This window comes from Corythoichthys intestinalis, chromosome 21 (assembly GCF_030265065.1).
Source record: "Corythoichthys intestinalis isolate RoL2023-P3 chromosome 21, ASM3026506v1, whole genome shotgun sequence".
NCBI lineage: Eukaryota > Metazoa > Chordata > Actinopteri > Syngnathiformes > Syngnathidae > Corythoichthys > Corythoichthys intestinalis.
Window position 1 is genome coordinate 38,707,111 of NC_080415.1, and position 13,223 is coordinate 38,720,333.

General features: G+C 38.0%; 1 protein-coding gene across 3 annotated transcripts in view; it reads left to right on the forward strand.

Moving 5' to 3' along the window:
* The first annotated feature begins 2,225 nt into the window (after positions 1–2,225).
* The window catches only part of itgb4 (integrin, beta 4), a 58,426-nt gene continuing 47,428 nt past the window's right edge, over positions 2,226–13,223 (forward strand). For 2 of the 3 annotated variants that reach the window (XM_057826282.1, XM_057826280.1), the window contains exon 1: positions 10,772–11,254. The gene's annotated coding sequence lies outside the window, so the exon portion shown is untranslated. Of the gene's footprint in view, positions 2,664–10,771; positions 11,255–13,223 lie in introns of those variants that run through there. The other variant, XM_057826281.1, reaches the window with a different exon arrangement.

The following is a 13,223-nucleotide window of genomic DNA, read 5'->3' on the forward strand; positions in this document are numbered from 1 at the left end:
ATTCCCATCGCTCAGTGCAAACGGTGAAAAAAAAACATGTCTTTACAGAGTACAAAGCAAAATGCACTCAAAGCGGTGTTTGTGTTACTGAACAATTTGTAAATGTTGCAGCTGTTGGCTTTGGTGTGGAATTGCACTGAGAACAATTTGTAAATATTTTTGATTACCACTTTCACCTCACTGCAAATCATCCAAAAAAAAAGAAAAAAGAACTCATAACATAGTGTAAACAGCCATTACAGAGAATGTTTATTATGTGCTGGACAACTTAATCTTAGGCCATTGCAAAAAAGTTTTGAAAAATGAGCCAAAACCACCTGTCAACTTTCATCTTTCCATTTTTAAATGAATACATTCAAAGGTGCGCTGCTCAGTTACTGTAATATTCTTGAAGGACGTTTGCAGTAAAATAGATTGTATAACCGATAAGATTTGGACGTGATCACTGATTAGCTCACATGTAGGTGGAGCATGGTCACGGGGACAAACATACGGCGGCACGTGGAGGGAAGTGGATGTAATCCGACACTTGGCGTCAATTCTGCTTGACTGTTCAATCCCAAAACAATTCAGCTTTGATATACAATGCATCTGGGAAGTATTCACGGCCTTTTATTCCACATTTTGCCAATTTTTTAAGCCGCGTGGCATTTGCAATGCATCTTCCATATGCATGTTTAAAACTTGCCATCCATTAGGGACCTGGGTTGGCTATATTATTTAGTGAAGTAAAAGTAAAAAGTACAGATGCACAAAAATGCACTTAAAGTGATCCTCTAACTTAAATACGTGTAGGCTCTAATAAACCACAATTGTTCTCTAGTACTAAAATATGTTGTTAGAAACACATAAAATGGTAAATCAATGGCAATATTTTATAATATTTAGTCCATATTTTGACCGTTAGTTGGCGCCATGATTTGCGGGCTCGCAGTGATGACGTCATTGGTGTCTTTCGTGTTCAACAATTGCTTATTGCTGCCTAAACTCGCGTAGTAAAATGCCACGATGTGCTGCTTTTGGATGCAATTTCCAGTCAAATGGAAACAAGGGGAGTGAAGTGAGTGGTCAAGGTGGAATTATTATTTTTAGTGAATAAATGTGCATAAGTGGAAGCTTCTCCCCCTTTTTGGTCCCTGTATGCACGCATCCTACCCACCACGTGTTACAACTAGCGCACGAACATTTTTACTGGATCCTCAGTCAAGTAAGGGATCCGTCTATTTTCTGGATCCGACGGTCCCACCGCGTCTGCAATATTGGTTTCGGATCTGTCCATTTTTTTGATTCGTCGGTCCCACAGTGGCTTTTCGGATCAGTCTATTTTGTGGAATTGACGGCCTAATCGCGGCTGCGACATCGCCATGGTATCGATCTAATTCCTGGATCTTCAAGTGAGTAAAAAAACGCAGATTTGGATTACTATTGCTATCTTTTTTGTTGAATATTCTTCGTGGGAGTTTTCCCCAAATCATACTGAATAATTAAAGCACTATGGCACGCTACAGTGACGACAGTGACTCTGACGTGGACCTTACAACAAAGTTGGGAGTTCGTCAGGGAACGCGTGCTTGCGTACTGCTGAGCTCCCGAGTGAAGAGTGGTCAAGGTGGAATTATTTTTTGTGAATAAATGTGCATAAGTGGAAGCGTCTCCCCTTTTTTGGTACTTTTATACACGCATCCTAGCTACCACGCGTTACAATGTACAAGACATGGATTACACAAGGTGTGCTCTTTGGCCTGTACTGTAAGCACACGACAGCTCTGGATGCTAACAATCTACATAATTGGGATAAGTTTTAAAACGCAATATGCTTACCTTGAATATCTGCTAATAAAACCGGACAGCATACACTCTCGCTCCCAACAGGACTCTCTCGCATCACCAGTTTTGCCCAACTTTTGTCTTATCAGGTATTTGCTGCACGCATTTTTCCCTGAAGCTCGTCTTGTGAACGACCGACAGTGCTGTCCTGCTCTTCACTTTTCAGATCTGGTTCAAATAGGAAGGGTAGAACTGACGATATATTGGGAAAGCTAACGAGTGACACGCTGGGTTTTCCGCAACGGGACCAGTGACGTCACGCACTGCGACGTAACAAGAATGGCAACCTATCACTTCAAATAATATTACAAACTTTATTAAAACAAAAACTTTAAGAAGGGTTTTAATATCAAATTATCATAACTCATACTAACATGTATCTTTTAAGAATTACTTGTCTTAAAAACGGAGGATCCGTTCTTCGTTACATTCCGCCACTGCCAGCCAATCCCAGTGCATATAAAACTTAAATATTCAATCAAGCAAACATGTGGAATGCCATTTATCTTAAACAAATTACATACTTTTTTTTTGTCGTTGTCGAAAATATAAAGTTTTGCCAGTTTTCTACAGCTCATTTAATTATTTTGGGATGGAAGAGTTGCTGTATTCATCACCGAATGAACTCACTCTTCCAAAAGGGCACAGTTTTTTGTCATGTAAATTGGCGCGGAGGGCTCAGACTGAGCGAGAGTGCAAGTGGGGAGATAACTGCCTCCTGCCAAACTATAAACTCTTTTAGTTCCGTACTTTTCCTGTAGCTTGTTTTAAAGAGCGCAACCCTGCAAACTTTTATGCTTTCGCTTCCACAGGACAACTCCTTCTTCATCTTCACTGTAAGTAACATTTAAAGACACATTGTACATGTTTGCATTGATAACATGCTGGTGATGTTGCCCTTGAAAGTTCAGTTGAATTTGTACTTTGCTACACTAAGTAGTTCAATCAGCTTTTCATTGGAGTTAAGTCCGACACTCTAGGGAAATGGCTGAGATGTCTACCTCACAGTTGAAATTAGTGCTGCAACGATTTATCGATTAACTTGAGTAATTGGATTTGAAAAAAGTAGGGCTGTCAAACGATTAAAATTTTTAATCGAGTTAATCACAGCTTAATAATTAATCACAATTCAAACCGTCTATAAAATATGCCATATTTTTCTGTAAATTGTTGGAATGGAAAGATAAGACACAAGACGGATATATACATTCAACATACTGTACATAAGTACTGTATTTGTTTATTATAACAATAAATCAACAAGATGGCATTACCATTATTAACATTCTGTTAAAGCGATCCGTGGATAGAAAGATTTGTAGTTCTTAAAAGATAAATGTTAGTACAAGTTATAGAAAGTTTATATTAAAACCCCTCTTAATGTTTTCGTTTTAGTCAAATTTGTAAAATTTTCAAACAAAAAATAAACTAGTAGCCCGCCAGTGTTGATGTCAATAATTACACTATTCTCATGGATGTTGCTGAAAGCCATAAAATCAGTCGCACCCAAGCGCCAGCAGAGGGCAAAAAAACACCAAAAAAACACAAGTAACAAATGGACATGACACTGTCATTTTGATCTGTTTGAGCAGGGCATGTGCGTTAATTGCGTCAAATATTTTAACGTGATTAACCAAAAACTAGGGCTGTCAAACGATTAAATTTTTTAATCGAGTTAATTACAGCTTAAAAATTAATTAATCGTAATTAATCGCAATTAATCGCAATTCAAACCATCTATAAAATATGCCATATTTTTCTGTAAATTATATATTTTCTGTAAAATAAATTGTTGGAATGGAAAGATAAGACACAAGATGGATATATACAGTACATTCAACATACGGTACATAAGGACTGTAGTGGGCATTTCACTCTACTGTCATTTAAATCTGTCTATGCTGTCCTCACTCCGAAGCGTCTACTTTTTCCAAAGCTAGACAGCTAGTGAACGACGCCTTAATAATTAGACTTCTTCCTTTTTCATCTGATTTATTAATAAACCATTGTCCTCTTTAGACCGTCGTAAAACTACAAAATAAAAGTACACAAGCATTGCATTAGCAACAACGTTAGCTTAGCGCGCTATACAGGTTCACTAAACATAAACGAAAAGCGTCTCATACAAAAAATAGAACATTTCGCTTACTAACATAATACGTACATTCTTTACAACAACCATACTTACGGACAAATCTTGTCCAAGGATCATATAAGCACAACATTATCAGCCCGAGACGTCGTGCAGCCATATGAACTGGCAAGAAAAAAAATAAACCATGTCGCAAAGCGACCACAAGAGTTCGCTGCGGTGCTGCAGCACAAAAAGCCTTGCTGTAAAACTTACCAAAAGGCAGAATACTGTCTGAGCGGGACATGTGCGTTAATTGCGTCAAATATTTTAACGTGATTAATTTAAAAAATTAATTACCGCGCGTTAACGCGATAATTTTGACAGCCCTACTAAAAACATTTGTTACTGCCCGTTAACGCGATAATTTTGGCAGCCCTAGAAAAAAGCGAATAAAATGTCATAATTCTTTCGTCACTTTTGAACTAATTCATTATTTTTTCAAGCTTTTTATCTGAGTTTGTTCCACATGATAAAATGTCGAGACTCGTGATTCAATACTTTTTGCTAGGGGTTGTAAGCTTCTAAACAAGAGTTCATTTAACACTTGCAATGGAATTTCTTCCCATGTATCTTGATTATAATAGGTAGGCTATAACTCTCACTCATTGTGAAAATTCAAACAATACATGTCAGACTCCCCGGGAACTGTTTTAAATAAGGAATATAAAGATGTCTCCTTTTGAAGCGTCATTCAACCGCGATCACATATTCGGGTTCAAGTGGAAAGCAATTTATTTGCCAATGAGTCATTTTAGCTTTCTTTTAACGTGAAAGCACTGTTTGGACCAAAATATTGGCTGTAAACAACAATAAAAGAAAGGGAGGAGGAAGATGAGTAGCTCCCTTCAGAATGTTCCTCCCCCTGAGGAAGAAGTACGCCTTTGTAGTGAACCCGATCTGGTTGCTAGGGGCAGGACTTTGTATGCCACTGTTCACACTGGCCATTGTGGTATGTACAGTGGGAGAAGAAAAGGCTGATCTCACCTCAAACATGTTTAACTCACTGCTTCCAACATGTCAGAAAGCTTTCCTGACATACTCTTAAAGGGAACCTCGGACTTATAGGTTCTAATAAGCCACAATTGTTCTCTTTTACTAATATATGTTATTAGAAACACATAAAATATTGCCATTGATTTAAAAATCTATAATATTGAGTACATGTTTTGACCTACGGAGGGCGCTATGTTTTATGGACGCTTGGGGAGATGACGCAGATTGTCAGTGTCACTTGATGAATACTAAGGGATTACTGCAAGTCCTTCTATGCGGCGATACGTCCAACACATGCGCTCATCGATTAAAAGCGGCGAGTACTTAGAAAATGAGAAAGTATCTGAACCTTTTGGAATTTGAAACAGATCTTTGTCAAAATCACACAAAAAACAGTGTCTGCTTTAACTAAAACCAGCCAAAAATTTATAGGTTTTCATATTTTAATGAGGATAGTATGCAAACAATGACAGAAAGGGGAAAAATAAGGAAGTGAACCATCACGTTTAATATTTTGTGGCCGCCCCGTTGGCAGCAATAACTTCAACCAGACGCTTCCTGTAGCTGCAGATCAGTCTGGCACATAAATCAGGACTAATCTTGGCCCATTCTTCTCTTTAGTTCAGTCAGATGTCTGGCATGAATCGCTGTCTTTCGGTCATGCAACAGCATCTCAATGGGGTTGAAGTCTGGACTTTGACTTGGCCACTCCAGAATGTGGAGTTTGTTCTTCTGAAACCATTCTGAAGTTCATTTCCTTCTGGTTTTTTGGACCATTGTCTTGTTGCATCCTCTTTTTAGCTTCAACTGTCTGACAGACGCCTCAGGTTGTCCTGCAAAACATCCTGAGAAACTTTTGAATTCATTCTTCCATTAATGATTGCTATTTTTAAGGGGCTATTTTTCAGCTGCAGCCTCCTGACTGTCCGGACCCCTGGCTGGATAGACTCGCTGTTACCCCCGTCTCATCTGACTCGAGGGACCTCTTCTTGCTCCTTTACTCCACTGTATTTTTACGGACTATAACTTCGCTTGCTAATTCCCATTAGCAGTTCTGGGGTTCCTGTCTATCCGTTCTGGGAGTGGATCTCTCCTGACTGTGGTACTCCCCAAGGTTTCTCATTTTTCTCCCAATTGACTCTGGAGTTTTTGGAGTTTTTCCTTGCCGGCATGGAGGGACTTAAGGATAGGGGATACCCAGGACTTGAACTGTATCTATTCATCTTTGTTGCTTCATTTCTAATTGTGTATTATATTGCCTCTGTAAAGCCCTTTGAGACTTCTGTTGTGATTGAGGGCTATACAAATAAAATTGAATTGAATTGAATTGAATAGTTGTCCAGGCGCTGAGGCAGCGAAACAGCCCCAAATCATGATGCTCCCTCCACCATGCTTCACGGTGGGGATGAGGTGTTGATGTGGGTAATCTGTTCCATTTTTCCTCCACACATGACTTTGTGTGTTACTCCCAAACAATTCAACTTTGATTTCATCAGTCCACAAAATATTTTGCCAAAACTTCCGTGGAGTGGCTTTTTGCAAACATTAAACGAGCAAAAATGTTGTTTTTTTTTAGACAGCAGTGGCTTCCTCCGTGGAGTCCTCCCATGAACCTGCTTGTTGGCTATAGTTTTACATATGGTTGATGTGTGCAGAGAGATATTGGACCGTGTCAGTGATTTCTGTAAGTCTTTAGCAGACACTCTAGGGTTCTTTTTTACCTCTCTGAGAATTCTGCGCTGAACTCTTGGCGTCATCTTCGGTGGACGGCCACTCCTTGGGAGAGAAGCAACAGCGCCAAACTCTCCATTTGTAGATAACTTCTCTGACTGTCGATTGATGATCCTTTCCCAGCTTTAAACTAATCAACAATCCTTGATCGTTGGTCTTCAGACAGCTCTTTTGACCGAGCCATGATGCACATCAGACAATGCTTCTGATCAAGACAGTTCTTACCAGGTGTGTGTTTTATAGTGGGCAGGGCAGCTTTAAACCACTCATCAGTGATGACTTAATTTTTTTTGTAAAAATTGGTTTCAATTGCTCTTTAAGTCTCCTTAGGCAGAGGGTTCACTTACTTATCTTTCCCCCTTCTGTCATTGTTTGCACGCTATACTATCCTCATTAAAATATGAAAACTTATAAATATTAGGGTGGTTTTGTTAAAGCAGACAGTTTTTACATCTGTGTGATTTTGACAAAGATCGCATTTAATGGTGATTTTATGCAGAAATGTGAGAAATTCCAAAAGGTTCAGATACTTTTTCATACCACTGCACATTCACTTTGAAGGCAACATGCATAAACCTTTCGTATCCGGAAATTTTATGTAACAAGATTAACATTAACATATTTTCCCGTTGAGGTATGTCTTAACCTGAAAATTCTGTTAAGTGCTGCAATGATTAATCATTTAACTCGAGTATTCGATGGGGGAAAAAAAAAAGATTCGAATTAAATTTTGCTCCTTTGAGTAGTCTTTTAATTAAAGTGGGATTGTCATGACTTATTTTTAAAGTGTTTGAATTTAATTTTAATGATTTGGCTGGATACACTGCCCTCTGGTCTGCCTCATTTCACATGACTGAATCCAGCGGCTCCCTGTTAAGACCAAAATAAGCTAAGTTGTTGTTTAAGCTGTTTTTTCATGCATTTGGAATTTAGTTTATAAGTATATTTAGCCGTTTTATGTGGGAAAATGCGTCTGAACGATTTGTTAAGAACATAAAAAAAATAAAAAGTTAGCATTTTATAGCATTTAAGCTAGCACACATTTGCTATGTAAGTGTTCTCTTGTTGTACATAGATCCTCATTTATTTATTTTTATACCGTTTGAGGCTCAGCTCAGGTATTTCAATTTTTCATGTTCCTTATCTGATTCCTTGATTATTCGAACTAACTAGTTCATCGATTAATCGACTCCTAAAATAATTAATACCTGCAGCCTTAATTTTGTATGTAGAGACATTCACAAGTAGAGGTACCACTGTATTATTGTGAAACTCCTCATCATGTCATAAAGATGAACTATTCAGCCACCTTAATTAAACAAATATGTCAATTAGCAATAACAAACTTGCACACTCACTGTTGATTCATTTCCGCTGAGCTGGAGTTTTCATTTCTTAAGCAACAAACGTCATATAACAGTGATTAAAAAAAATATCCTGTGTTTTTTGTTGCTGTTGTTGCCGAAATTAAAGCTAAGCCAAATGACTGATAATGCACTTTCCTACTCTGACCACATTTGCGTTAAACCGCTAATTTGATGCGATGAATGCAGTCTGTTTCACAATCACAGTTATTTATTGCTGGAGGGAGACGGCAAATGATTCACATCCCTATCGCTTCATTCTCCAGATAACTTTGTTTCAGTAAATATGATGAAGAGGACAGATTGCTCCAAACGGGGATGACTGTATGCTGTGTCACTTCTGGATGCTTGTTCATACACATTCTGCGCGGCCGAAAAGAAGCATCTACAAACACGTGAATAATACACACTCAGCAAGAAAGCAGTACATTATTTTAAATTATACCCAGGTGAAGTGGATGTTTAAAAAAAAAAAAAAAGCCTCCTGCTAAAGCAAACGTGAATGCTGTGCTAACGCTACGAGTTACATTTAGTGTGTCATCACTCAGCACAGACGTTAAAAGGCTAAAGCAACATTGCATATTTTCTCCTGCCAAGATATGACAAATCTTACCGTGTGTGTCTCAAAACAAGCAATGGGGACACTAGAGAGGACCCTATTTGTGAGTTGGGGGGCGCAGCACGTCACATGAGTGACACAACCAGAAACTGCAACGAGGCATGCTAACTCTACAAATAATGTCACACATTGTGAGGATGTGACGGAAACTATGGCGCATTTTCATCTCGTTCTCGTCTCATTTTTGGGGCAAATTTGATTTTGCCATGTGGCATTTTTTTAGCCATGTGGCAAAATTGATTTTGCCATGTGGCAGTTTTTGTTGTTGTTGTTGTTTTGGTTTTTTTTGCCATGTGGCAAAATGGATTTTGCCATGTGGCATTTATTTTCCAGTGGCAAAACTGATTTTGCCCAAAATGTGTTTTTCTGCCATTTGAAATGAATGGAAAATTTGAAAGTTCATAGCCATCAATCGCATAGCCTTACTTGGGTGCCAGTTGAATGTCATTGCGCTGTAATAGTGAGTGTATAGTCAAAAATCACAGCCACACGTTTTTCAGCCATTTAAAATGAATAGAAAATTTTGACGTGCATAGCCGCCAATGGCATGGATGTGCATGGTCTGCAAAAAATGCCATATACCCACCAAAAAATGCCACATACCAAAAACTAAAATACCATGAAAATAATAATAATGCCACATACCAAAATCCATTCTGCCACATACCAAAAAATGCCACATGGCAAAATGCATTTTGCTTAATGGCAAAAAAATGCCACATGGCAATATCAATTTTGCCACATGGCAAAAAATAATGCATGTAAAAAAAAAAAAAAATTTTTAAAGCCACACGGCAAAATCCATTTTGCCACATGGCCAAATAAATGCCACATGGCAAAATCCATTTTGCCACATGGCAAAATTCATTTTGCCAAATGGCAAAAAAAATGTCACATGGCAAAATTCATTTTGCCAAATGGCAAAAAAAAATGTCACATGGCAAAATACATTTTGTCACATTGCCAAAAAAATGCCACATGGCTAAATCAATTTTGCCACATGGCAAAAAAAATGCCACATGGCAAAATCCATTATGCCACATGACATAAAAAATGCCACATGGCAAAATCAATTTTGCCACATGGCAAATACCACTTTTGCTTCTCGCTGTCTCTCAAAAAAAAAATTCTTATATCCTTCCTCTTTGAAGGAGGCAGTAAAGGTGTCATTTTGACATGTATTTCTGTTGGGGTTGTTTGAGTGTGCGGGGACGGCGAGACCCCGACAACCCGGCCAAAAGGCCAAACTCCGCTTGTTCACCTTAGTCTCAACCCCTTGTACTGACTCCATTTTGAAAGCTTGAAGAAGGGTTTGAAGCACAAGTTGACAATGTATTCACGTCGACATTGATATAAGATTTGTTGATATTTCAGACAATTTATGTTGCCTTCTACCCTGTAGATCTCTCGCAAACCCCCATACTGGATGTAACCCCAGACCATGATTTTGCCACCACCAAACTTCCCTGTTTTCTGAGTGAATCTCGGATCCATGCGGGCTCCAGTAGGTCTCCTGCAATATTTGCGGCCACTGTGGTGTAATTCAATGGAAGATTCATCCGAAAAATCCACCTTATGCCACTTTTCCAGCGTCCATCCTTTTCACAGGCTGTTGGCCTTGGCAAATGCCACAAGTTATTTTTTAATTGTCTACACCCTGAGAGATCTGCAGGGTGGAAGGCAACATAAATAGTCTGAAATATCAACAAATCTTAGCTGCCTTTATGTCCCTATGCAAACCTTGCATGTGGCCCACATGAGCTATAATTGCCATAAATGTGGCCTGCAAACATCATATCGGCCTGTTCACCCTTTTTACAAAACGTGTACGTAAGCGCCTTTTTAAATGGAGCACTTCAGGATTGAGTGTCACGTTTGCCGGTCACTGTGTGGCACACGTGCAAGGGCACCGACAACAAAGTGGAGTTTTGAGGCTGTGTTCATATCAAATACTCGAGCGGAGTAACAGCCATCAAGATGGGGGCAGATTAGTGTGAACACAACGTTCCCACAATAGCCTGAAGGCAGTCCTGCTCCATGCGCCACTCCCAAGAGCTTGGGAGGAGGCCATTAAAGGAGGGGCCTAGCCCGGCCCCCACGCTCAAGCCCACACAGGTAACGTCTGTCGGACTGGAATGTGGGAGAGGTGTGGATTTTTTAACTTTTAAACAGGGTGCGGAAGATGGGAGTTGACTGTAATTTCTCCTCACCTGGATAGGGAGAGTGCGTACATGAAGTTGAAGGAGGGATCAAGTCTCTGCATACAAAGTCACATTCAGTCACTTGCTTTGGATCTCTTTATCGCACACTTGCTTGTCTGAGTTCATGGGCAATTCAGTCAATATTTGACCAGAAGGGACTGTACAGGAGGGAAGACGCAAAAGAGAGAACTCCGAGGCTTTACGTTTTTGTTTGTTTTGTGCCTTGGATTTGAAGATTTTTCTTTTTTCTGATAGGTGGATGCACATTTCTCCAAACTCTCGGGTCACGGATGCCAAATAGGATCTAGCCGGGCAGGGGTGGGGGGTTTCTCGGCTTAATTATTACTGGACTTTGGAACTCGGACTGGTGTGAGATCAGAAACAGGTTTGTTTGTTTTGAAATCTTTTGACGTTCTTGGTCATGAATGATTTTGAAATTGCTTTCATACTTGCTTGTTCATGTTTTTGTGTGTAAACTAAAGACCCTAATAGGTGACAGTTAATGTGTGTTATGAAACTCATGATTAATGATGGTTAATATGATAGGCCAGTAATTATTATATTTTTGTTCTTTTTTTTTTTTTTTTTTAAATAATGCTTTAACATGATTTTTTCAACATTTAACACTGTGATTAAATATAGGAAGACAAAAAAATGTATTGCACATAAAAGAAAAAAATATTAAATGATAAGGATAAAAACAATTGTTTCACTTTGGTGGTACCTCTACTTATGAAATTAAGTGTTTCTGGAAGTACAGTGTTATTAAAAAAAAAGTATCTGAATCTTTTGGAATTTCTCACATTTCTGCAGACATTTTGTCAAAATCACACAGATGAAAAAACAGTGTCTGCTTTAAAGACCCTAATAGGTGGCAGATAATGTGTGTTATAAAACTCTTGATTAATAGTGGTTGATATGATAGGCCAGTAATTATTATAATATTGTAAAAAAAATAAAAAAAAATAAAAAAACATGCTTTAACATAAGTTTTTCAACATTTAGCACTGCAATTAAATATAGGAAGACAAAAAATGTATTACACATGAAAGAAAAACTTATTAAATTAAATGGTAAGGATTTTACTTAAATAAAGTTCAGTTTTTGTTCAGTGGAGTATAAAAACAATTGTTTCATTTTAACAAGCACGGGTTAAGATGATCATATTAAAATGATATCATTGTGAGACATGACCTAATCATATTCTACAGTGGTACCTCTACTTATAAAATTAAGTGGGTCTGTTATTTAAAAAAAAGTATCTGAACCTTTAGGAATGTCTCACATTTCTGCATACAATCCCCATCAAATGTGATGTGATCTTTTCAAAATCGCACAGATGAAAAAACAGTGTCTGCTTTAACTAAACACCCTAATAGGTGTCAATTAATGTGTGTTATAAAACTCATGATCAATAATGGATGACATGATAGGCCAGTAATTATTATATTATTGTAAAAAAAAAAAAAAAAAAAAAAAAGCAACAAGAAACATGCTTTAACATAGTTTTTCTACATTTAACACTGCGATTAAATATAGGAAGAAAATAAAAATGTATTGCATATGAAAGAAAACTTATTAAATTAAATGGTAAGGATTTTACTTAAATAGAGTTTAGTTTTTGTTCAGTGGAGTATAAAAACAATTGTTTCACTTTAACATCCGCGGGTTAAGATGACCATATTAAAATGATTTCATTGTGAGACATGACCAAATTATATACTACAGTGGTACCTCTACTTTGGAAATTAAGTGGTTCTGGAAGTACAGAGTTATGAAAAAGTATCTGAACCTTATGGAATTTCTCACATTTCTACATAAAATCCCCATTAAATGTGATCTGATCTTTTTCAAAATCACACAGATGAAAAAACAGCGTCAGTGCAGAAATGTAATTCCAAAAGGCTCAGATACTTTTTCATCCCACTGTATAAGTATGTTACATTTAGTAAACTCTGGGAGCTGCAAGTACCAGCCATACTGTTTTTTTGCCTTTCGTATCCTGAAATTTCTTTCGTTGAGGCGTCTTAACCCGAAAATTCTGTGCGTAGAGACGTTCGTAAGTAGAGGTACCACTATATGCAGTCGCGGACTTAACAAATTATGGCTAATTGTATTGTGATTCCCCACTGGATGAGTTAATCATGATAAATGTAACAACTTCAAGGTTTTCCAAATAGATATTCTGTGAAAAATAAGAGAACAACTTCAACTGAAGTTATGAGGGAAAGTGCCTATATTGCACCACTATATTCATCTAATGGTCAATAAGCATAACTGCTGGGCTAAGCTGTGACCAGCCTTGTACAAAGGCAGAAGGCCTCTACACGCACATTGAAGGCAACATGCATAAA